Source organism: Trachemys scripta, chromosome 6 (genome assembly GCF_013100865.1).
Source record: "Trachemys scripta elegans isolate TJP31775 chromosome 6, CAS_Tse_1.0, whole genome shotgun sequence".
Taxonomy (NCBI): Eukaryota; Metazoa; Chordata; order Testudines; family Emydidae; genus Trachemys; species Trachemys scripta.
Window position 1 is genome coordinate 24,346,103 of NC_048303.1, and position 23,890 is coordinate 24,369,992.

At 41.6% G+C, this 23,890-nt stretch overlaps 1 protein-coding gene across 4 annotated transcripts in view; it reads right to left on the minus strand.

Annotated features, from left to right (window-relative positions):
* Positions 1–21,444, minus strand: part of LIFR (LIF receptor subunit alpha) — a 93,261-nt gene extending 71,817 nt beyond the window's left edge. The window contains exon 1 of one of the 4 annotated variants that reach the window (XR_004646255.1): positions 21,150–21,444. The gene's annotated coding sequence lies outside the window, so the exon portion shown is untranslated. Of the gene's footprint in view, positions 1–20,719; positions 20,862–21,149 lie in introns of those variants that run through there. The other 3 variants (XM_034774533.1, XM_034774535.1, XM_034774534.1) reach the window with 3 other exon arrangements.
* Positions 21,445–23,890: the final 2,446 nt, after the last annotated feature.

The window sequence follows — 23,890 nt, forward strand, 5'->3', positions numbered from 1 at the left end:
ACCAAATTAGAAAGCGGCCATGAAGAACTAAGGAGGATTTTCTGCGTGAAGTTATGATGCACTCCGCCACCGAGAAACAGGAATCGAAGTAGTGGTAGGACAGTGAGAAGAGGGACCGAAAGGAGAACGCAACATGCCAGAATGAAGCCACGGAGCGGCTCTTAAAGATTACGGAGTGCCAAGTAGACACACTCCAGGCAATACTAGCTCTTCAAACCGACCAGCTCTGTGCCCTCCCTCCCCTGCAGCCGGTGTCACAAAAGTTCCCCTACTGTGATCTTCTGGGCTGGGAAGAAAGTCCAGGCTTGCAGCTTCCTGAACAGGCCAGTGTTCCGAAAGATGCATGCGTCATGAACCTTTCCGGACCAGCCTGCGTTAATGTCCGTGAAACGCCCACGCGATCCACAAGCGCCTGGAGAACCATTGAGAAATACCCTTGTGATTACTGTACTCAGAGGCTAGGTGGGCTGGTGCCAGAATTGGAATATGCATGCCATCTATCACTCCTCCGCAGTTAGGAAAGCCTATTTGTGCAAAGCCATCCACAATGTCACGCACGTTGTCCAGAGTCACGTCTTTCAGAACAGGATGCGATTAATGGTCCAGTAGATTTCCATCAACACGAATCCAACTGTCAACTTTTCCACTGCGAACTGGTTAGCGACCAATTGGTAGCAGTCTGGAGTAGCCAGCTTCCACAGTGCAATCGCTACACGCTTCTCGAATAGCAGGGCAGCTTTCATTCTCGTGTCCTCACGCTGCAGGGCTGGGACAAGCTCTCACACAGTCCCATGAATATGGCTTTCCTCATCCGAAAGTTCTGCAGCCACTGATTGTCATCCCAGATGTGATCCTACCACTCAGTGCTTGTTTCCCGAGCCCAAAAGCAGCATTCCACTGTTGTCAGCACCTCCATGAATGCCACAAGCAATCTTGTGTCGTAGCTACTACGCGTGACGAGATCAATGTCGCACTCCTCTTGCCTTTGTAGTTTAAGGAATAACTCCACTGCCACTCGTGATGTGTTGGTCAGAGCAAGCAGCATACTGGTCAACAGTGTGGGATCCATTCCTGCAGCCCGAAAAGGCAGGGTGCGCAATACAGAAACTGTTGAAAAATGGCGCCAAATGAGGACGGAAGCACAGGAATTGCTGGGATGAGAAGCAATGCATCACAAGGCATTGGCACAGGACCCAGGATGCCCCGCAACTCCCTCCGCCTTCCCACAACTCTTAGCAGCAGAAGAGAAAGAGGTGCTCGGTGGGATAGCTGCCCAGAGTGCACCACTCCGAATACCACTGCAAGTGCCGCAAGTGTGAACACGCTATTGCGCAAGCAGCTAACAGTGTGCACACAACAACAGTTTCCCTTCAGCGCTCTCTGAGCAGCGCTGTAACTCCCAGCGCGGCAACTCTGCCAGTGTAGGCAGGCCCTCAGAAGAAATCTGAAAGGTACAACAGTGCTGTAAGAGTCAGGCCCAGAGAAAAAAAGAGGACACAAGACAAGTGAAATGAAAAGCTGTACCTAGCAGGCCAGATGAAAGGGTAAGAAGAGAGAAAGAGGCACCCAAGAATTAAAAGATTTATTTTTATTCACTTTATCCACATCTAAGGTAAACCTACCTAGGAGCTTTTGCAGAATTTCAGGCCAGATACATTTTGCATAATGTTTATGTTATTTCAACTGGATCACCACTCTATTCTTAATAAATCTCGTATTAAGTTAAAACAGACCCATGACTTGGGTGTTAATCTGAGACTCCTTTCTCATAACAGGTTCCAATGTTGCTATCTCCAGTGGGACCACTAGTGTAAACCAACTACTAGCATTTTAACCTCTGAGGGCAAGATTTTACAAAGCACGAAGAGAACTTTCAATGGGAGCTGAATCTTACTCTTGAATCGAAAATCTCAGCCTGTGCTGTCTAGACTTTTTCCATGCAAGTGGCTAAATTCAAGCACACTCATCATTGCTACATTTGCAAGAGCTGCACTAAGAAAAAAAATCTAGTATAGACTGTTTGGGAATTTCATGCAGACTGTCCCAGAGAAGTGAACCAGTGTTCACGCTATCACATGAGACCAGGATCCTCGGACAAAAGAGCACAGATTCTTCTCCCTATCATTTCCAGAACTGCAGATGGTCAACACCTACTCATCTAGATTAAAACTGAGTTTAAGGGCCTGAAGGTACTTTATCAATTAAATACGAAGTATTATTTTCATGCCTTACAGCTCAATATACCACATGATGGAAGCTACTATGATAGTTGAACAAGAAGTCACTAGCATTAGTTCATGAAATTTTAACCTGTTTGAGCAAAACATTTTGACACCTACTGTAAATGGCAAGTCAACAATATCATCTTAAGGTGAAGGACTCTACTATTTTATCTTTGTGAATCTGAAAAAGTTATGCAAACTTCTTGCTGCCCTGGAATTCAGTGAGCTCATATTCACACTTCCTTGAATTCTTGAACTGTGCAGTGAACAAGTACACTGACCAAGGACACAAGTCCAGGATTACTTCAGGATATTTGAATACCCACTCCATATTTTCAGCACCTTGTTTCTATGCTATAAAGAAGTATAACCCATGCACAGAACATTGCAAACCTTTTTAGTAGATTTGTTTGAAGATATAATGTAATTAAATTATACTAGACATAGGTTTTCCCACTGTCAATCTGCATTTATTAATATATCATAATAAATCATTACATATATCAAACACTCACAGACATGCCAACATATGGTCTGAAATCTCAGAAATAAATTTCTGGTAATAAAAGAACTCAATACAATGGTCGTAAGAGTAAAGTTTTCAGAACAGAAAATTATTCACAGCAATCTTGTCCAATATGCTTTACTAAATGTAGGCCTCAGAGCCCAATGCCAATGCACACACTCACTAGTGTGTGTACAGGGTCATAGGAGAGGGAAGAAAAATAAATCTTGCATTTCTATTTTGGTAGGTTCTAACACAGCCCCTATCACCACAGTATCCAAGTGCCTAGTTTAGTAGATGCCATGTAGAGCCTGCCACTGGATGATCAAGGTGTTAAAGGAGCACACAAGGAAGACAATGCTATTGCAGAGAAGCAAACAATTCTTGGCATCAGTCTTCGCTGCATAGGATATTCTGGTGTCTTTAAAAAGTTTCCACGCAGCTTGCAGAGATTTCACTTTTGGCAGTGTATCCTTTAATTTCTGTTTAACTAACCACCTCATTATTGTGTAGTTCCCCTTTCTGAAATTAAATTCTACAGTGTTGGGCCACTGTGGTGTTTTTACTGCCACATGGATATTAAATTTAATTATATTATGGTCACTATTACCAAGCAATCCAGCTATATTCACCTCTTGGACCAGATCCTGTGCTCCACTTAGGACGGGGCGGGCAAACTTTTTGGCCTGAGAGCCACAGCGGGTTTCCAAAATTGTATGGAGGGCTGATTAGGGGAGGCTGTGCCTCCCCAAACACCCAGGTGTGGCCCGGCCCCCGACGCCATCCGACCCCCCCCCCTTCTCGCCCCCTGACGGCAGTGGCGTAGCCAGGTGGAGGGAAGAGGGGGAGCGGGGAAAAAAAGGTGCCACCCGCTGCGGCGCTTTTACTGATGGGGCAGCGCTCCGGGTCTTCAGCAGCACCTCAGCAGCGGGACCTTCACTCACTCCGCAGGTCTTCGGCGGCATTTCGGCGATGAAGCTTCAGTGCCGCCGAAGACACCCGGAGCAAGTGAAGGTCGCTGCCCCATCAGTAAAAGTGCTGCAGCGGGTGGCGCCTTTTTTTCCCCCGCTCCCGGGTGAGTAAAATTAAAAAGGCGCCACTTGTGCTCGATGGGGGAGCGGCCGCTGCCCGCTCCCCCCCCAGCTACGCTACTGCCTGACAGCCCCGCCCAGGACCCATGCCCCATCCAATCCCCCTGTTCCCTTTCCCCTGACAGTCCCCTGGGACACCTGCCCCATCCACCCCTCTCTGTCCCCTGACCACCCCGAGACCCTCCGTCCCTGACTGCCCCCCGCAGCCCCATCCAACCCCTCCTCTCATTCCTGATTGCCCCCCCCCGGGACGCCTGCCACATCCAACCATCCCTTCTCCCTGACCGCCCCCAGAACCCCTGACCCTGACTGCCCCCACCACCCCATCCAACCCCCCCCTTCCTGACTGCCCCCCCAGGACTCTACACCCATTCAACCCCCCTATTCCTCGCCCTCTGACCATCCTGATCCCTATCCACACCCCTGCCCCCTGACCACCACCCCCAACTCCCCTGTTCTCTATCCAACCCCCCCCTGCTCCCTGTCCCCTTACCGCGCTGCCTGGAGCGCCGATGGCTGGCGGTGCTACAGCCGCGCCGCCCAGAGCACCAGGATAGGCAGCCGTGCCACCCAGCTGGAGCCAGCCATGCCACCGCAGTGCACAGAGCACTGGGTCAGGCTGCAGTTCTGCAGCTGCGCTGCCCAGCAGGAGCTCGCAGCCCCACCGCCTGGAGCACTACGCTGGCGGTGCAGTGAGCTGAGGCTGCGGAGGAGGGGGAACAGCTCACGGGTCGGGCAGGAGGGTCCCGCAGGCGGGATGTGGCCCACGGGCTGTAGTTTGCCCACCTCTGACTTAGGACTAAATCAAGAATTGCCTCTCCTCTGGTGGGTTCTAGGACCAGATGCTCCAAGAAGCAGTCATTTAAGGTGTCAAGAAACTTTCTCTCGGCATCCTGTCCTGAGGTGACATGTACCCAGTCAATATGGGGATAATTGAAATCCCCCCATTACTATTGAGTTTTTATTTGAATAGCCTCTCTAATCTCCCTGAGCATTTCATAGTCACTATCACCATCCTAGTCAGGTGGTCGGTAATATATCCCTACCGCTATATTCTTATTCTTAGAGCATGGAATTTCTATCCATAGAGATTCTATGGTACAGTTTGATTCATTTATGATTTTTACTTCATTTGATTCTACGCTTTCTTTCACATATAATGTCACTCCCCCACCACCACAACCTGTTCTGACCTTCCGATATATTTTGTACCCTTTTATATTTTGAAAGGGAAAGACAATAAAGATAGAACATATAATAATTCCTCTATATAAATCAACAGCATGCCCACACCCTGAATAATGTGTAGTTTTAGTCGCCTCATCCCACAAACAATGCATTAGAATTGGAAAAGATACAGAGAAGGGCAACAAAGTGATTAGGGGTATGGAACAGCTTCCATATGAGGAGAGAATAAAAACTGGGGATGTTAATCTCAGAAAAGAGACGACTAATGGGGGATATGATCAAGGTCTATAAAATCATGTGGAGAAAGTAAATAGGGAATTTACCCCCTCATATAACACAAGAATCAGGGTCACCCAATGAAATTAATAAACAGCAGGTCTAAAAACAAACATAAGGAAATACTTCATCAAAGAACTCTGAGTCAATCTGTGGAACTCATTGCCAGGGGATACTGGGAAGGCAAAAAGTATAAGCGGGTTAAAAAAAAAAATATATATATATATATATATATATATAAAGTTATATAATATACGATCATAGAGAATAGGTCCATCAATGGCTATTAGCCAAGATAGTCAGGGAAGTAAACCCATGCTCTGAGTGTCCCTAAACCTTCGACTGCCAGGATCTGGGAGTGGATGACAGTGGATAGATCACTCAATAATTGCTCTGTTCTGTTCATTCCCTCTGAAGCATGTGGCACTGGCCACTGTCAGAATATAGTATCAGAGGGGTAGCCATGTTAGTCTGGATCTGTAAAAAGCGACAAAGAGTCCTGTGGCACCTTATAGACTAACAGACGTATTGGAGCATAAGCTTTTGTGAGTGAATACCCACTTCATCAGATACATGTGTGGGTATTCACCCACGAAAGCTTATGCTCCAATACGTCTGTTTAGTCTATAAGGTGCCACAGTACTCTTTGTCGCTTTTGTCAGAATATAGGATACTAGAGTAGAGGGACCATTGGTCTGACCCAGTATGGCCACTTAAATTAACCTAGATGAAAAAAGGCTTGTTGAATATAAAAACCTTATTTAATGAAATACTCTCATTTTTTTACAGTGTTTATAAGCAATAATATCAAACTATTTTGTACTTCATGGCCTTTGCTCTTCTTGCCAAAGCAGAACAGCCTATTTAGTTTTATGATGGGATAACAGCTGCATGTTGCAAGTCCACTGACCGTCATTGTTGCAATTCCAGCTACTTAGTTAATACAAAGGACAATGATCTGAAGTTGGAATCAGACACTAAAGAACCTACAACTTTTAATACTGTGAAGTTTTGCCAATAAAGCATGTAACTTAACTGCTAAAAAGGAGACCACTTGAATATCAAAAGCACGTTTGTTAAAATAAGCCTTCTGAAATGCAAAGTGAAAAACTGATCAGTGATGCTTCCATAATTAAACATAAGATTATTGGAGAACTTGATTGTCTATTGTGACATAGACAGTAGTGTCTCACATGGAGATGCACAATCTTTATATTCTAGTAATAAAATAATAAATTATCAAGAAATAATTTTTCTATACATATTTTCCTTCATTAACTCATCTTTCAATCTGGAGCTTGAATCTCCCGCAGTGTCCCCAACTACCAACAGTCATCTGGAATCGTCACACTTCTCTGGTCCCCACAGAATAACTATTTCCAAATCTCTGAACAAGACTAACATTGTCTACTGAGTAATGAAGCAGTAAACAAAGAAGTTAAGCATATCAACTATATCTGATGACTCCCAAACTAATCTCCAATGGAAAAAGGTGCGTCTATGATGATAATTTTACAGATCAGTCCAGACTGGGGGAGGAGTTATCAGAGAACAGAAACTAGCAGGTAAGAAGTCTTTCTCCCTCCTAAATCATCTGCTATCCCAGTACTGAGGTAGTAGTGTATTACGTTATGAGAGCTACTAATAATGACAGGAAGGAAGCCCCAAGCTAAATAGAGATCGCAAACTTGGAATTACTCCTTTAGAAAACAAAAAACAAACCTGCAACTTTGGATTTCACACAAAGTCCTCCACTTAAGAAAATCCTCCTCCTAAAGGAAGCAGTAGAAGAGAAAAGCAAATTCAATTTGCAACTTGTTGTGGACATGTGAAATGAAGTCCACCTTGTGCCTCTGCAGACTGCTTCTTCTTCAATAATACTGAGTGGGCCAGGAGAAGGCTGCTGTACTTGCAGTGACCCAGGTCTAGAGCAAATCACCCTTTCCGATGTAAGGCTCTGAGATCAAATGCCATATAGCAAAACTAGTCTTATGAGCGCTCCCATCTCAAACTTCTGGGGTGAGCTGAGGGCCTATGAATACCCCCTTGTTTTTCTAATTTTTTTCTTTTGGCAATTCAAAAAAAGTTTAATTTTAGAACAATAAAGACACCCATACATAGATTTCAAAAACCCCCATCAAGTATTAAAAATTACCAAATCAAATACAAAACTCAACATGCTCTTCCGAGGACCAGCTTTATGACGTAACCATGGCCTGCAATATGGTTTGTTTCGCTTTCCTTTCTCCTTCTCCTGCCGGCAATAAAAAATTTTCATATTAGAAATTCAGGTGTTGCTCACCTATGAAGACCCTATGGCCAACTGGAGAACTGGCAGGTTTATGACAGACTCCAGAAATTAAACCCTGATAACAGAGGGGATGTGATTATTACTCACGGTGTTTTAAGCAATGGTGTTTGTTTAACTCAAATGAGGACTCAGGAAGTTTCCAGTCCACATCTGTGAAGTGACCCCACAAAACAGAAGACAAGATCTGACATTCTGAATATTTAAATTTAAAGAACAAAACAGAATCTAATTTAAACTTTTCTGCACTTCTTTATTCATCATATGGAAGCCAAAATAACGCACCAATAAAATACTTGAAATGAAAAAATGTGCTGGACAATTATAAAACAAAACCCGCTTTTTTTGCCTCTCATATTGTAATCAATGGGGCTACTCATAATAGTAAAGTTAAGCAATTGCCTAGTATTTGCAATACTGGAGTCTTAGTTCTGATGAAGGCTAAGCTCACATTTCTGGAATCATGGTATGTATTTCTATATTTAACTTGCTCACAGGCAAAACTAGCAGAATTAATATTTATTCTTTGTATTGCAGTGGGGGCCTCATTGTGCAGGGTGCTGTACAAAGGGATAGTAAGAAAGAACATGCTCCAAATCATTGAAAACATTCTATTTTTAAATTATACATGATAAATTCCTGTTTTTTTCTTTAACTCTGTCTATTCTTTTAAATTAACAGCAAAGTGGAAAAAAATATTTTTTTAAAATAAATCTATTTTTGTATTTAATTTAAATACATTTTTCTTTTACAAATAAACTATTTGAAATTAAATTTGAAATTAGGACAACCTTTAAAGCCTAAATTTAGTATAATCTATTAAAATAATCTGAATTAAAAAGTAATATTCAAGCAGTACATGTTTTCTACTGACCACTAACCTGGTGGAAGTCACTGGCTGTGCATCTGGAATCAGAATTTGCTGAAGTGCAAGAACAGCTTTTGACCACAGAAGCCTCCTATGCATATGCAGAGAGAATATGTTCTTCATTTCCATTTAGTCAACTATTTCAGTTCAGTGATTAGTTCATTCGAAGTTGAGAAACTGATTAGCAGTTGAAAAAGAAGCAAGACGTACCATGGATTTATATAGAGGCAACATGATATTTTCTGTCTCATTATCTATCCCCTTTCTTAATGATTCCCACATTATGTTTGCTTTTTTGACTATCCACTTCCCATCTACAGATGAGAACTAGTTCAGAGAGGATGAGAGCTACTAGTTCTAAAATCGTCAAGGACACGGTGATTATAAATAATACTTCCTTTATTTAATAAACCAATTTTAAATGAAAAACATGTGTTGATAAACTTGAGAAAAAATACATATCTAACACATCAGGCAGTGTTATTTAACTAAATTTTAAAATGCTGGTTTTGCGCATTTTTAACTGAATTCCAATTTTCATTAAATAATCATTTATACCAAGGTTTCCTGCTTGCCAATTTAAATCATGATTAAGAATAGTGATTTAAGTTAGTCCACCCAGAATAGTAAATCTCATTCCTTGGCCAGCTCCCTCTTCCTCCCTCCCTCACACACACCCAGAGTGAGTGTCAGTCACTTTGCAATGTTGTGGGAGAAAAAAAGTCCACAGTGGTTGATGACAATAGTGTACTGTCAGTTATCCATGCCTAGTTACATCGTCCATAATCACCTGAACAGAATGGTTGTCTAGTTAGATTAATTTACTGAAGTTAAAGAAACTGACACACTGTAGGCAAGTGTCAAGAGCTGAAATACTACATGGTATGTAATGTTTTAAGACACAGGAAATACTAACACAACAGTAATTCATCAGAAAGTATGGATCTGTAGTTTCAGGAATATCTTGTTCCTCTGATTACTAAGAAATCAATTTAATTCTCATAAACTACTGTCATACCTTAAAAATGTCTTAGACATTCACAGCTAAATGGATATTGCATAACCACTCCCCACTATTCTGTGTATTATTTATTTCATATAAAACCCCTAGGTAGGTGTTTAGTCTATTTATACAATATTCATACACAATTATTTGATTCTTTTAAGGTACACTGAACTCAATCCAGACATCACACATTTATTTTAAACAAAGTAAGGCTATGATTTAGTCATGGTATTTTTAGTAAAAGTCATGGACAGGTCACAGACAATAAACAAAAAGTCACAGCACATGACCTGTCCATGACTTGTACTATATAAATAACCCTAACTAAAACTTAGGTACTCTGAGGCGGGAGACAACCTGCGGACACTGCTGCAGCTCAGGGAGGGAGGGTCAGGGGCATTCCCTGCTGCTTTGTCCAGGGGGGAGGGGCCACCTGGGGCCCTGCCGCTGCTCCCGGACCATTGCTCTGGGGCAGCGTCTGGCACCAGCTGCCTGGGGCCAGCCAGTCAGTCGCACCGGCCACTGCAGAAGTCACGGAGGTCCCGGAAAGTCATGGAATCCGTGACTTCCGTGAAAGACTCACAGCCTTAATTATAAGCCACCTCTATGGAGATTTTTTTCTTCATTGTGTATTTCACAGAATTCAGCCAGAGATATAGTGACACTCTACTCACGAGGCCAAGGATGCTCTTATCTTACTTTTCTAAGTTCAGACATACGTCACACAATTCGTTTGAATTTCATAGTGTAACACTTTAACAAGTCACGATCGACTTTGTGTATGAAATGTTCTTGTTCAGCAAAAGTGTTCTCAATAGCTCACCGGAAAGCAAGAGTCATAAAACCTACTTAACATTTAAAACCCAATAACACTGACATAACAGGCTTTCAAGGTTATTAAAGTAAAGTCAGTCAGTAAAGAGTGTTATTTCAGTTCTATAACCTTACATATTGAAGATCTTCCCCTAAGATCCTTGCAGTCATTACACATGCAAAATTTATTTCATTATTACATGAATACATAAGACTGCTGATAGAAGATATACAGCATGTGGTGGCAATATAAGATACATATCAGAAACCAGGTTATCAAACCTTCTCACTAGATTCACTGTACAATATATGTTTAGAGAACAATAGGGACATAAATATAAATTGTTTTACTTGCAAACATTTGCTCTCTGAACTTCTGGTATGGATGTGAATTTCCCATCCCTCAACTTTTCCCCCAGTACCTGACACAGGACATTAAATATACTTTGTTTTCAAGTAACTCAGATTTATTTTTTATAGTAAGCAACAAACAAGAAAAAAACACCGCTTTACCTTTGGGGCTTCCAAAAAAGTAAGAATGTATTTAAAAAAAAAAAATCACTAGAAGATTTTCCATACCCAGTATTTTGGACTGCAAACTCAACTTCAAAGGAAATTAATTAGCATTGCCAGTAATGGGAACGAGTTTACAGCAAGCCAGTAAACCACTATAAATGATTTTCAAATGGGATAATCAAAGTTCATATGTGCCAGATATTGAAAAGATGAAAGTGTCTAACCAGCCTTGGCATGCTGTTCTGCAATTATGCTACAGCTGATCTTATATAAATATTGTAAGTAACCCCACCCCCGCCACACACACAGAGTAATGCACCCTGGTCCCAATCTTGCAAATATAAGCATGTGAGTAACTTTGCTCAGATTAATAAATACATGCTTACACGTTTTTGCATTGTAGACCAGGGCCAATTTTGCATACTCCTATGATGGAAGGCTCACACCTAAATTCTATCAAGGCAAGATTGGGCGCTAAAGCATTAAGAGCAAAATTTAAAGCCTGTAGGGGGTAAGGATAAAGGTGTGTGGGTTTTTTTTATATGTGGAGTTGTTGTAGAAATGTTGGTCCCAGGATATTACAGAGACAAGGCAATATCTCTTATTGGACCAACTTCAGTTGGTAAGAGACACTAGTTTACAAACAAAACACTACAAACATACACCTGCGTATAAGTATGCATAAAAGGGGAAGGTGGCATTTTGTTTCATATAACCACTGAGAAACTGATCCTGCAAACACTGTGCTGAGTACCATAATTACACTCCATTATTTTCAAGAGACCACTTGCAGCAGTAAATTTTACACTGTAAGTATTTGCAGGATAAATCCCTAATATAGCATGAAATATTGAATAACCTCAATAAACATTAAATCAAAGAGTAAGCAACAAAACCCCCAAACCTTATTTTTTGTACTAACTCAGCAGTTAAGTTTTCTATGTGGATACTTCCACAGTGTGTGCTAACAATGAAAGAGAATAAAAAAAAGAAGAAATGGTTGTTTCCACAGAATTCAGAGAACAAAGCAGCACACATTAACATTAATACAGTACAGTGCTTAAATGGATATTTTCAACATAAAAATCACTTCTGCTATTTTTTTGTTTATAACTGTTACAAGTAGGGTGACCAGACAGCAAGTGTGAAAAATCGGGACGGGGGTGAGGGGGTAATAGGCACTTATAAAGACAAAGCCCCAAATATCGGGACTGTCCCTATAAAATCGGGACATCTGGTCACCCTAGTTACAAGAAGCATTTTTTTATTGAAACTTGGAGAATGGGGGAGAGTCAGCTTACCTGACAACACTTTGCATATAATATTTAGGTCCCAATAATGCAAATACTTAGTTGTGTGCGTATGTATTTTGCAGGGTTAGGGCCTAAATCAGTTTCCCCTGCTTGAATGGGTTCTTCATACACTAACTGAAGGGAAAAAATGGAAAAATAGAAAAATGCATTTCTAAAACCATAGGGGAACTACAGCAGACATAGTACTTCAAAAAAACAATTTTTTAAAAGTTTAAAATAACTTTGAAGTTGACATTGTCCCTTTATTGACTCCCATTACAACAACCTATAGTAAATCAGAACTTACTCCATCCTTTTTCTCCCCAGCTTCCACTATTTGTTTGAAGTCATCAACAAAATAAGAATTAAAACCCTAAAATAATAGAATTTCTACTTCGCAAGTTTCCCAGATATCAAAGATGAACTACACAGAAAAGAAATACAGTAATACTATTAGTGTGCATATAATATCAGTAATTAAATCTAGTCATGTTTTCAATCAGCAATTTTCTAATATAGACCATTTACACTCAATATCCTTACCGGTCTGAAAACACACATAAAAACCCTTCCCCCAACCGCTGGTTTTATAAAACAAACAAACAACAAGCATAGCCCAAAGCTGTGTCAATCTTATTACATAAGGCCCCTGGTCTTAAAAATGTTATATTGCATATAGTAACAACATGGTACTGTGAGGTAACATAACTCAAGAGAATAAAAGAAAAATTTACAAATAAGACCATAGAAGTTAGTGACAGAAATTGTTTAAATAATCACTGAGTCCATTCTCTTGCAGAATCAAGCATACTCTCCTAAAAGTGGGCATGACAAATGAAGAACTACAAAACCAGGCCAAGGTCTGGATACCATGCATTACTGCAAGAGACTACAAGAAGCTCCATCTATTTAGTTCATCCATTAGAAGCTTAATGTGACTTGTTGATCATTTACAAGTACTCACATGGAGAGAAGATTTCTGATAGTAGAGAGCTCTTTACCCTAGCAGACAGAGGGCATAACGATCCAATGGCTGGAAGCTGAAGCTAGACAAATCTGGCTTAAAAATAAAGTGCAATTTTGTAAACAGGGAAGGTGATTAACTCTTGGACCAGCTGACCTAGCGATGTGGCAGATTCCTTATCACTTAAAGACTATAAATCAAGATTGGATGTCTTTCTAAAACAGGGGTCGGCAACCTTTGGCACGCGGCTCGCCAGGGTAAGCACATCCCTCGCCCGCTTGGCTTCCCGCAGCCCCCATTGGCCTGGGACAGCGAACCGTGGCCAGTGGGAGCCGTGATCGGCCGAACCTGTTGACGCGGCAGGTAAACAAACTGGCCCGGCCCGCCAGGATGCTTACCCTGGCGAGCCGTGTGCCAGAGGTTGCCGACCCCTGTTCTAAAAGATATGCTCACCCAGAAATGATAGGCTTGACGGAGAAATTACTGGGTGAAGTTCTGTAGGCTGTGTCATGCTGAAAGTCAGACTAGATGATCCAATAGGTCCCTTCTTGCCTTAAAAAAAAAACAAAAAAAACAATCTATTAACCTAGGAATAAAAGGGCCTACGAAGGCAGCATGGAAGGAGCCAATCCAGCAAATCTTTGAACAAAGGTTTGTAACATAGGGTGCCAAATTTGTTATAAAGCTGATGACTAAGAGAAATGATCTTTGATTTGACCCGTGAGACAGCATTTGGTCAAACATATCTTCTTATGAAAATATCATATCATTTCACTGGAAAAAAACAACAGACAACCATCTGTAATATGGATGATGTGACAATATTGTTCTATATTGGGATCTCATGCAATATTAATAATTCATCTGCTTCAAGCAGATGAATTTATATGCCTAGAGCCTTATGTGCCAAGGATTCTCTATAGCTCTATTTTTTTCCCTGTGGTCGAGGGAAAGGGAAGACATGTAGACACCTGACGACAGACAAAAGGTGCTGCTTCAAAACCTGCAAATAAACCGACAGAAGTTTTCTTGTGCCACTTGTGCCCATCTGACATTAAGATTGTAATGGGCTTTTTTAAGTTCCATAGCAAACACACACACCATTATATTAAAGTCTCTCAAGGACTAAAACATTAAAAGCTTCTCTCCTTTGTTCTAGCTCTTGAGTGGTTCTAAACCTCAAAGATTAAATGTCTATCTTTTTCACCACAAGCTCTGAAGCTGCTCCAAAACCTGAAATAATATGGAAAGATCAGTTTGAGCGATTTCCTCTGAAAAAAGGATGCTTGTAATTCCCATCCACCTTTGAGCAGCACAGTTAGAAGCCCAGATAATACTGGGCAACATAATTTTCTTCTAAATTTCATTAGACATAAGCAATACTTCTGCTCTGCTGTATTAACAGCAATTATTATTCAAGCATTATTTTATAAGTCCATATGCAGAGATTTTGAAGCCGCAGGGTTAAATCAGATTATCTAGTCTGACTTCGTGAATATCACAAGTCACAGAATTTCACCCAGTTACTACCCTTGTAGTGTGCCCAGTTACCCAAGCTTTACCTAACGTCACCAGATAATTTGTGAAGTGTTAACAAAAATGAGTTGTGTAGATTAAAGGCATACTGAAGTTCCTCAAACAAACGTTTACAATCCAGAAATTAACACAAACATTTATCATTTATGTAATTCTGTAAGACCACAATACAGGTTCTAAAGGCCAATCTACACTAATATAGATGTAGATCACTCCTAGCATAGATGCAGGTTGGAATAGTTTATACCACTTCCCTAAACGAAACAAGCTATACTGGCAAAAGCACTTTTCTTGCCAGTGCAACTGCTTCTAGGGCATTTGCCAGTAGAGAAATGTCATTTAAAAAAACAAAAACTACACATACATACACTCCCCTAACCAATATTACTGTACTAGCACAAGTTTCTAGTGTAGACCTGCCCTAATACTGAACACACAATGTAGCTGAAACCCTCCTTTAGTTATTTAAAGAGTGGCACCTTCAGACTCCCTATAGCTGAGAATACAGCTCTGCATTGTTTGGTGCTGATAAAGTATTAGCACCTGTTGTAGGGGAAACAGAATCCTGAATTCAAAGTGTGTCAGTTCTCTCTCTTAAGATGCAAAATGCACACAATTTCGCCAAGTGAGACATGTGCAGTCCTGGTCCCAATCATTCCCAGCACTAAAATCACCGAACTTCTTTGGCGAACCACTTAGATTTCATTTGAATGTGGTGGGGACTTTCTTACGAGGCAAATTTTACAATGTAGAGAGAGGGAGGAGTAGGGCATAGCTACAGTGTTCTCCCTGTTCCCATGAGATGCATTTTATAACTGGAGCCTAATTTATGCCCCTCACCCCTTCTTGGTGAGAACCACATCCAAATCACAGGCAGATCCCAGCCTTTGGAGGAAGGGAGAGCTGTTTCTGCTGCACCATTCCCTCTTGACCTTATCTGGATAATAGTTCTGCAATGTGACTAGAAGAGGAGGGTTGGGGGACAGGGACTCTTCAGGAATCTTACATCCCCAAACCCATAGAGATTCTCTGACTTAAGTTCCTACTCACAGGAGTCATTTTTAAATTAGACCAGCCCCCCGCTCACCCCCTTCCCATGCAGTAGAATCCTGCCTACTAAGGAGGATTCCAGGGGTAGTGGCTGATATGGGAGACTGAAATGAACCAACCATGGAATCACTGCCAAAAATGTGAATTCTTGCATTTCCCCTGAAATCCAGGCTGAATTCCAGTGACCTGTAAGTTCAGGGGTCTGAATCTTCCATGGGCTCCATAGGGAGGGAGGACAATGATAAACAAGAGAAAACTTCACAAACAGAAATGTACAGAGCTCCTAGTCTTTATGGGGCCTAATGGGAAATCCCTCCTGGGGACAATTTTGGATCAGGCAGTGAACGCCTGACATTTGGCTGTTGGCCTACAAACAGGAAAGTCAAAGAGTAATTTCGACATTAAATAGACTGTAAGGCCTTTGTGTTTGCAGAGCGCCTAACAGAAGCGGTCCCGGAGCCAACTGGGTCCTTTAGTCACTACTGCAATATAAGCAGTAATAAAAACAACAGGAGCAGCAGCATTCCAAATGCAGCTCCATCATTTGAACTGGAATTTTTTTACCTGCCTCTCTCAGTCCAGCAGTGATAGCTGCTGGACTGTGAGAGACGCAACTAAACCCTTTTGGGCCACAAGTCAGACACTTTTTTACTCATTTTTGTTCTCTCGTTGCACCACTACCCCCAGTTCAGAGGCATTCTACATAATGCACAGCAAAAATCAATGACCAAACAGTTAGCACGTACAAAAAGAGAGACAAATCAATGCTTCCATATCATTATTTAATGTATCAAATCAGAAGGCCTAGTTCTACCCAGGTACTACTTATTATTTAATATTTGTATTGTAGTAGTACTTAGGAGCCCTAGTTATGGACCAGGACTGCAGTAGGCACTGTACAAATACAGAACATAGAGAGGGTCCACTCCCCACTGAGTTCTACCTATCTAGGTAAGTTATATCACTGTAGTTCTGAGCAATGAGTTTTCAACCTCATTTGCATAACTGTATTCCTCTGTAGTTCACTATACTTAAATATACCTTCCTCATACTTCAAAACACATTCAAAGTCCAAGACTCCAATGTGAGATTTTAGTATAAAACAGTTTGCCTAATTTATGTTAATTTAAATGCTTTTGCATTGTTTTAAGGAGCTTCCTGTTCCCCCATTTCTTCCTTCAACTAATGATAACAATGTATAACACATACAAGAAAGGATCATGGCTTATTTCAGGGTAGCTTTCTTTTATTAATAGGAATGTATATAACAAGATTGTTGGAGGAAAACAAAGACAAATATGCCCCAACATGCTTTAGAACTACACAGAAAGGAGTGGCTACATTTGCCATACAAATCAGCATTCCTATTCCAAACTAATACATAAATAAAAAGGTTCTCCAACTTTTGAGGGGATGTAATACAAATATAAATGGAAGGGGAAAAAAACACATCTACTGAGTCATCTGTATGAAAACCTAATCCTGTTGCATTGACCTTGCAATACATTAATTCTACACCACAGAGCCAGTATAAAATGTGTGTTTAAAAAAATAAGACTTTATGAACTTGACCCACTACCAAAAAAAGCCTATCTATTGAACCACTGGTCTATTTTTAACTGGACATTTCACATAGAAAGTTTACTATCTTGTTTTTATACAAATCCTATTAAATGGGCATGAAACAACATTACATTAGTCATTTCTGCAATAAAACAAGTTAATGCTCTAACAGGACTGTTACTGATAGATTTACAGAATCATATAATGTTCTAAAAGTGTATATGGAGATTACATATTCAGATAGCCTTATTGAGGCACAAAAATGTCTTATAATGCGTGCAAACCATACACTGTCTGAAAACAGATCTGACCTTATTGCAACAGTTCACATTCTACAACAAACCCTTAAAAAATATTCAGAACCCTTAATTTCTGGGTTAAGGTCACTGTAGCAGTGGCTTTATGACCATAAATATGCAAGTTTATCCATAAGTATTGACACGTCTCTTGCAAAGAAAATCCCCACTCCAGGCCACTGCTGGCTAGTCACGGTTCCACACCATTTAAAGAGGCTAGCAGTGTGGTTTCCTTATGCTCTGTCCCTGCCTGGAGGACCAAAGGATGAGTGGGGAAGTCTCTCCTTTTCCTTGTGCATCTGCAAAGGGATTGGGTACAATATTTGCTATGAGCCATACTGTCCAGTTCGGGTCACTATATCGGATTAAAGATACCGTTAAAAAAATGGACATAATACAGTGGAGATTTATCAAAGGTGATCTATCAAAGACGATGAAAAGATTAAATGATGATAAGGAGGGATTTACAAGAGACCTATGTAAACAACAAGAAACAAGCAGAGCACCTAACTCAAATGATCTGATCTCTCCACAAAAACTATATTCCCCCCAACAACAGTATTTCTATCTAAATAATCAGAGTTAGCTGAATGTAGTTTGCCATGGTCTTCACCAACCAGGCTGTTGACAACAGTATTCAGACATAGTAAAATTTCATAGACCCACTCCTTACATTTACAGCTCTTTCCCCAGCCTCCACCATCTCTCTTATTCTTGGTCTACACTAGGTCCTGATCCTGCAAACCCTTATACACATAATTAACTTTCCTACTGTGAGCAGTCCCATTGAAATCCAAGGTAGTAAAGATAAGCACAAGCGCATCCTGTTTGCAGGATAATGGCTTACACTGTAAGATCCTTGGAGCAGGAATTTTCTTTATCTTCTAGTAAAAAAAAACCATGCATACCTATGGTCCTACATAAATTATAACAACGTGGGAAATTGGTTCAATCAGAATTGTTAAATCTTGATAGAAAATGGCTGAGAGGTGACAGGACTTAACATTTAAGTTACCTCTGAGGTACTAAACCGGTTAAGTCTGATGATCTGTTCAAGGTCATTCAATAGGCCAGAACTAACGGTTGTAAGGTTTGAGAGAACTATAACAAGAATTCTAATGAGGTATTATTTTGCAGAAAAGTGAAGAGGAAGAATAGACTTCCAACTGGGATGACAGACACAATCAAGATTACTTTAGTTAAACTTGGTAACCGTATTGACTTTTACATGAGACATTAAGCAGTTTTGTCTCTGAAGTAGGCAGCCTACCCTCAGGGGGCAATGAGGACCTGTCCAATTTGGTTATGGTCTATGACACTATTTTTGCAATACTCTGGTACAAAAAGTTTAAGTGTTTTTAAATCTGAAAATCTCTGTAAAAAAGTGGGAATGATAATTCTTGGCATGAAGGCTAACGGCTGCTTCTGGCACTTGATCTAAGATAATTACTAGTACTTATCCATGGGTTCAATCCTACTTAAGTTAAGAGGCAGTTGATCATTGACTTCAATAGAAGGAGGATCAAGCCCTATATATCACTATAACTTGTAAATTCTTTCACACAGAAGGGAGAGAGGGGGCAAATATAATACAATATTGTTGGTTCTGAGTCAAATTTACTTACACTTGAAGAATTTTAAGTCACAACACTATACATTTATCTCTTCTAAGCGACTTCAAATATTATAAAACAGAACATTTTTGTGTTGCATTTTAAAAAAGAAATATGTATGACAAACTGGAGAAATGGGCTGAAATAAATAAGATGAAATTCAATAAGGACAAATGGAAAGTATTACAGTTAGGAAGGAACCAATTGCACAAATACAAAATGAGAGATGATTGCCTCGTAAGGAATACTGAAGAAAAGGATCTGGAGGTTTTAGTGAATCACATACTAAATATGAGTCAACAATGTAATGCTGTTGCTTTTTTTTTTTTTCTTCAAACATACTTCTGGGATATATTAGCAGGAGTGTTGTAAACCGGACATGAGAAGTAATTGTTAAACTCTATTCAGCACTGATAAAGCCTCAAAACGAGTATTGTGTCCAGATCTGGGTACCACATTTCAGGAAAGATGTGGACAAATGGAAGAAAGTCCAGAGGAGAACAACAAAAATGATTAAACGTCTAGAAAACATGATCTACAAGGAAAGACTGAAAAAATGGGTTTGTTTAGTCTGGAGAAGAGAAGATTGGGGGGGACATAACTTTCTTCAAGCACATAAAAAAAACGTTATGAAGAGGAAGGTGATAAACTGTTCTCCTTAACATGGAGCCCAGGACAAGAAGCAATGGGCTTAAACTGCAGCAAAAGGAGATTTAGATTAGACATCAGGAAAAACTTCTTAACTATAAGGGTAGTTAAGCACTGGAACAAAAACTAGGGTGGTTGTGGGATCTCTGTCATTGGAGGTTTTTAAGAACAAGTTACACAAACATCTTTCAGGGATGATCTAGATAATACTTAGTCCTGCCTCCGTGCAGGGGACCAGACTAGATGACCTATCAAGGTCCCTTCCAGTCCTATACCTCCATGATTCTACAAACACTGAGCACTTAAAATTAAAATAGGCACAAAGTCCCTGCGCAGATCTAGGACTAGATATATAGTCCTGTACTGATCAAAAACAGCATAGAATAAATAATCCAACCTTTTAGAACCAGAGTCATATTGCAGCTGCATGTCTAAGAATTTCCCATATAATGACTACTAATTGAACTAAATTATTCATACATATTCCAAATTTCCCTCAAAAACCTCATCTAACAGATAAAAAGGGAGGATTGCATGCTACTTACTCAAGAGAAATTGTGTTTACATTTTGCTTTCAAGAATTTAATAAATACACAATCTATCAACTGCAGTCTTGAATAAGTAATAACTGTTTACAAAACAAAACTCAATGTAACTCCGGCCCAGGTTGGGAGCAGAATCATAAATAGATCCTAAGACACCATTAGGAGTTTATGGAGTTCCTAACAAGTCATTCCTTTACCATGTACAGCGGACATTTATTTACCCTCCAATACCAACTGACACGGGGGTTCAAAGATTTTTTTTGTAAATTTATTCGATAACTATTTTTCATTCTGAAACAAAAAGCCGCTTAAACCACGGAGTTCCTCCAGCAGAATCACCCCCGGCCCAGGAATGCATTCCCACGTTTCCACCCACGCAGAACCGCATCAGCGAGCGCCAGCGCCGAGTCCGCCCTTACCCGCGTGTAAACACAGCCACCCCCTAAAACGGGAGACGGTCAGGAGAGCAGCAGGAGAGGCGCCGGCTCCAGACTGGGGGGTCCGATTCCTGAGCCAAGTGCCAACGGCAGTGACCTAACCGGGCTGCGAGGAGAGGCAGCAGCGCCGCTGACAGACGCGATCGCTCCCTGGAGAATGGGAGGGACGGCGTGTGGCAGGGGGTGGCACTGAGCCCGCTCCCGGGCACCTCCCTGTCCGTGTGTCCCATCCCCTGACCTGGCCGGGGGACGCACTGGCAGAGGGGGCTCGGCGCTGCGTGTTGGGAGAGGCGGCCGGGGCGCTACCCGCACGGCTGCTGGCTAGGAGGGGGCCACCCAGGGTCAGCCTGGGGAGAGCTCCCCCGACCGGTCCCTCTCCCCAGCTCTGCAGGTCCCCTCCGCCGACACTCACCTGCTAGCGCCTCTCCCGCAGCCTGGTCCCGTGGGCGGCGAGCCCTGAGCAGCAGCAGCTACGCGGGGCGCCCCATGCCGCACGGGGCCCAGCTCCGGCTGCCGCTGCCGGCTCTGCGCTGCGCAGCCAGGGCAGGAAGGCGGGGAGGGGATTGCGGGGGCCGGCGTCTCCACAGGGAGAGGGATGGAGGCGAGCGGAGCCTGCGCGCTGGAGCTGCGGGCGGGCCGCTGGCGTTGACACAGCAGGATCGGGGTCGGGCCCCGAGGCGGCGGCAGCTGCCCAGGCTCTGCCCAGCCGGCAGGGGAAGGGGGAGGGGAAGGAGGCGGCGGCTTCGCCGCCGGAGCGCACAGCAGCCCGGCTTGGGGGGGAGGCGCTGTCGGGCTGGCCGGGGTTTGAATCTCAGCCGGCCCATGACACCCAGCCACTTCTACTGCCCGGGGCTGGGTTGTGCCGCAGAGCAGCACTGATACGCCAGGCTAACTGGGGCTCGCTGTCTCCTGCGAGCGGCCCCTTCTGTCTGTCTGTCTGTCGCTCTCCAAGCACCGGGACAGAGGAGGGTGCGGGGACTTGGAGCCAGTGTCACAAAAAACAAAGCGCGGGGGAATCATTGGGCTGTTATAAACACTTTGATCATCGCTTTCCCCTTCCTCCCTCTGTCTCGGAGCCCTGATCCTGCCACCAGAGAGAGAAATGACTACTAGTTTCCAGTTAGCTGAGTGAAGAGCAAAATGTAACCAACCACAAAGATTTCTAAAAGCACTGCATATAGTCAGTTTTACAGTTTTCCCGCTATGATCGTGGATTGCTGCACCCAGGCAGGTCTGATTGCAAGATCAGGTCCTTGCCCAGGAAGCCTTTATAACAGGAAGGTGCATTCCCTTATATTCCTTTAATACATCATCTTTGTGCCCAAGTTTTGCAGTGATAATGGTATAAACCACATTCCCATTTTATACTACTGTGTATTTTGTATTAAATATGAGAATTTTAATACAAATATTCTGCAGATGAAAGGCTTGGCTTATCTTCCACAGCCTGGTGCTCCTGATCTGTAACAAACAACACACACTTGTTTTTTCATCCTGTCTTATCTTGCTTTCTCTCCCATCATAACATAGCACGGTCGGCTGCCACAGTTAAAGCAAAACTTATTTGCATCTATTGCATTTTACCTTTAGGGCATTTATTTTACTGGTTGCATTACCTCTGGTTTCCCAATAAAGGATTTGCTGTCTTGAAGGGCTGAGTTTTGGAACACATACTGAGCCTTCAAAAACAAAATGCAGAAGTATGATCTAAATTCTGTCACTGACTTTTATAGAAGCAGGGTCAAACCCTTGGGTGTTAGCATTCTGGACAGCCAGTGAAGAGGATTAAAATTCACTGGTAATAGGCTCGCTAACTTGTTTTATTGGTTATTACTTATAAAATAACTTCTCTGTTGACTAGGTCAGAGAAAACTTGCTAGTTTTCTCTAGGGTTGTAAATGTCAAATGAAAGTGAGCAGAACAGGCAGGGGCTTTTTCCTTAATGAGAATTTCCTGGAGCCATTTAGTCTTGCCTTTAAAGACATGTTGAATTTATTTATGGCAGGGGAAAGAAACGGATGCCTTAATGCTGTGGGACTTTTCCTCTACGCATTGTTTCCCATTTCCGCAGTTGTATTTGGCAATCACTTTCCTCCAGCTAATGAAGAATACAAGAGAAATGATGTGCTGAGAAGTAATATTTTGCATATTCTGTGCTATGCACATTTGATAGTGTATGGAGTTTTGCCAAATAGATTATATGAACATTTTAAAAAATTGCCTGGCCTATTAGCTGATATCATTACACATGAAACCTGTGTAATGTAAGTACATGTTGCTTGGAGGCCCTGTTAGATGTGATAGGCAAGTCTTTTTTATTAACTTTATAATCCCTTTTAAAATTTATATTTATAATGCAGTTATCAACAAGGCAGCTTTGGGGCCTGAGTGCCTGCTCTCATTGAAGTCAATTGCAAAACTCACATTGACTGCAATGGGAGCAGGAGCAGGTCCTTTTATAGAAGGCATCATTCGTGCAAGAACAGGTTTTTAGGAACATTGGATAGTGGATATATTTTTGGTACATTCACAAGGCAACAGCTTTTGCCTAAGAAATCTCAGTGGAAGCATGTGTGTGTTGCCAAGCTCCTTCCCGAGCTATTCTTGGACCAGAGCAACCTCTAAGGAATTCCATAATTAAGACTTTTAAGATATCTCTCCATTAGGGACCCAATCCTGCAAATCCCAGGGATGAGCTGGCAATATGTTATCAGGGAGTCTCCACAAAACTTCCTGTTCTCCTTTGCCAGTGATAAACTCTGTGTACAATTTAAGAGGTGCACAAGTTTACAGAGAAGAGCAATGAAGAACTAAACATCTGTATCCTCATTTAATTTAAATAAATTACATTAATAAATTGTACATTCTCATGAATGTAAAAAAAGAGAAAGGTAAATCACATGGCCAATAAAAAATTAATTCTAATGCACGTGCTGGAAATGTTTATACTTTACTTACGTTCCATTCCTGAAAAACATACTAGGTGAAATTAATTACAGTTATGGCAAAAGTCTCATTGGCTTAAGTGGAGCCAGGATTTCACCCACTGAGAATACTGAGGATACTGATAATTCAGCAGATGGATTGTGCTCCCTGTGCTGCAGGAAACACTATATCTATCTTTAACACCCATGCTGCAAACTTTATTCAATT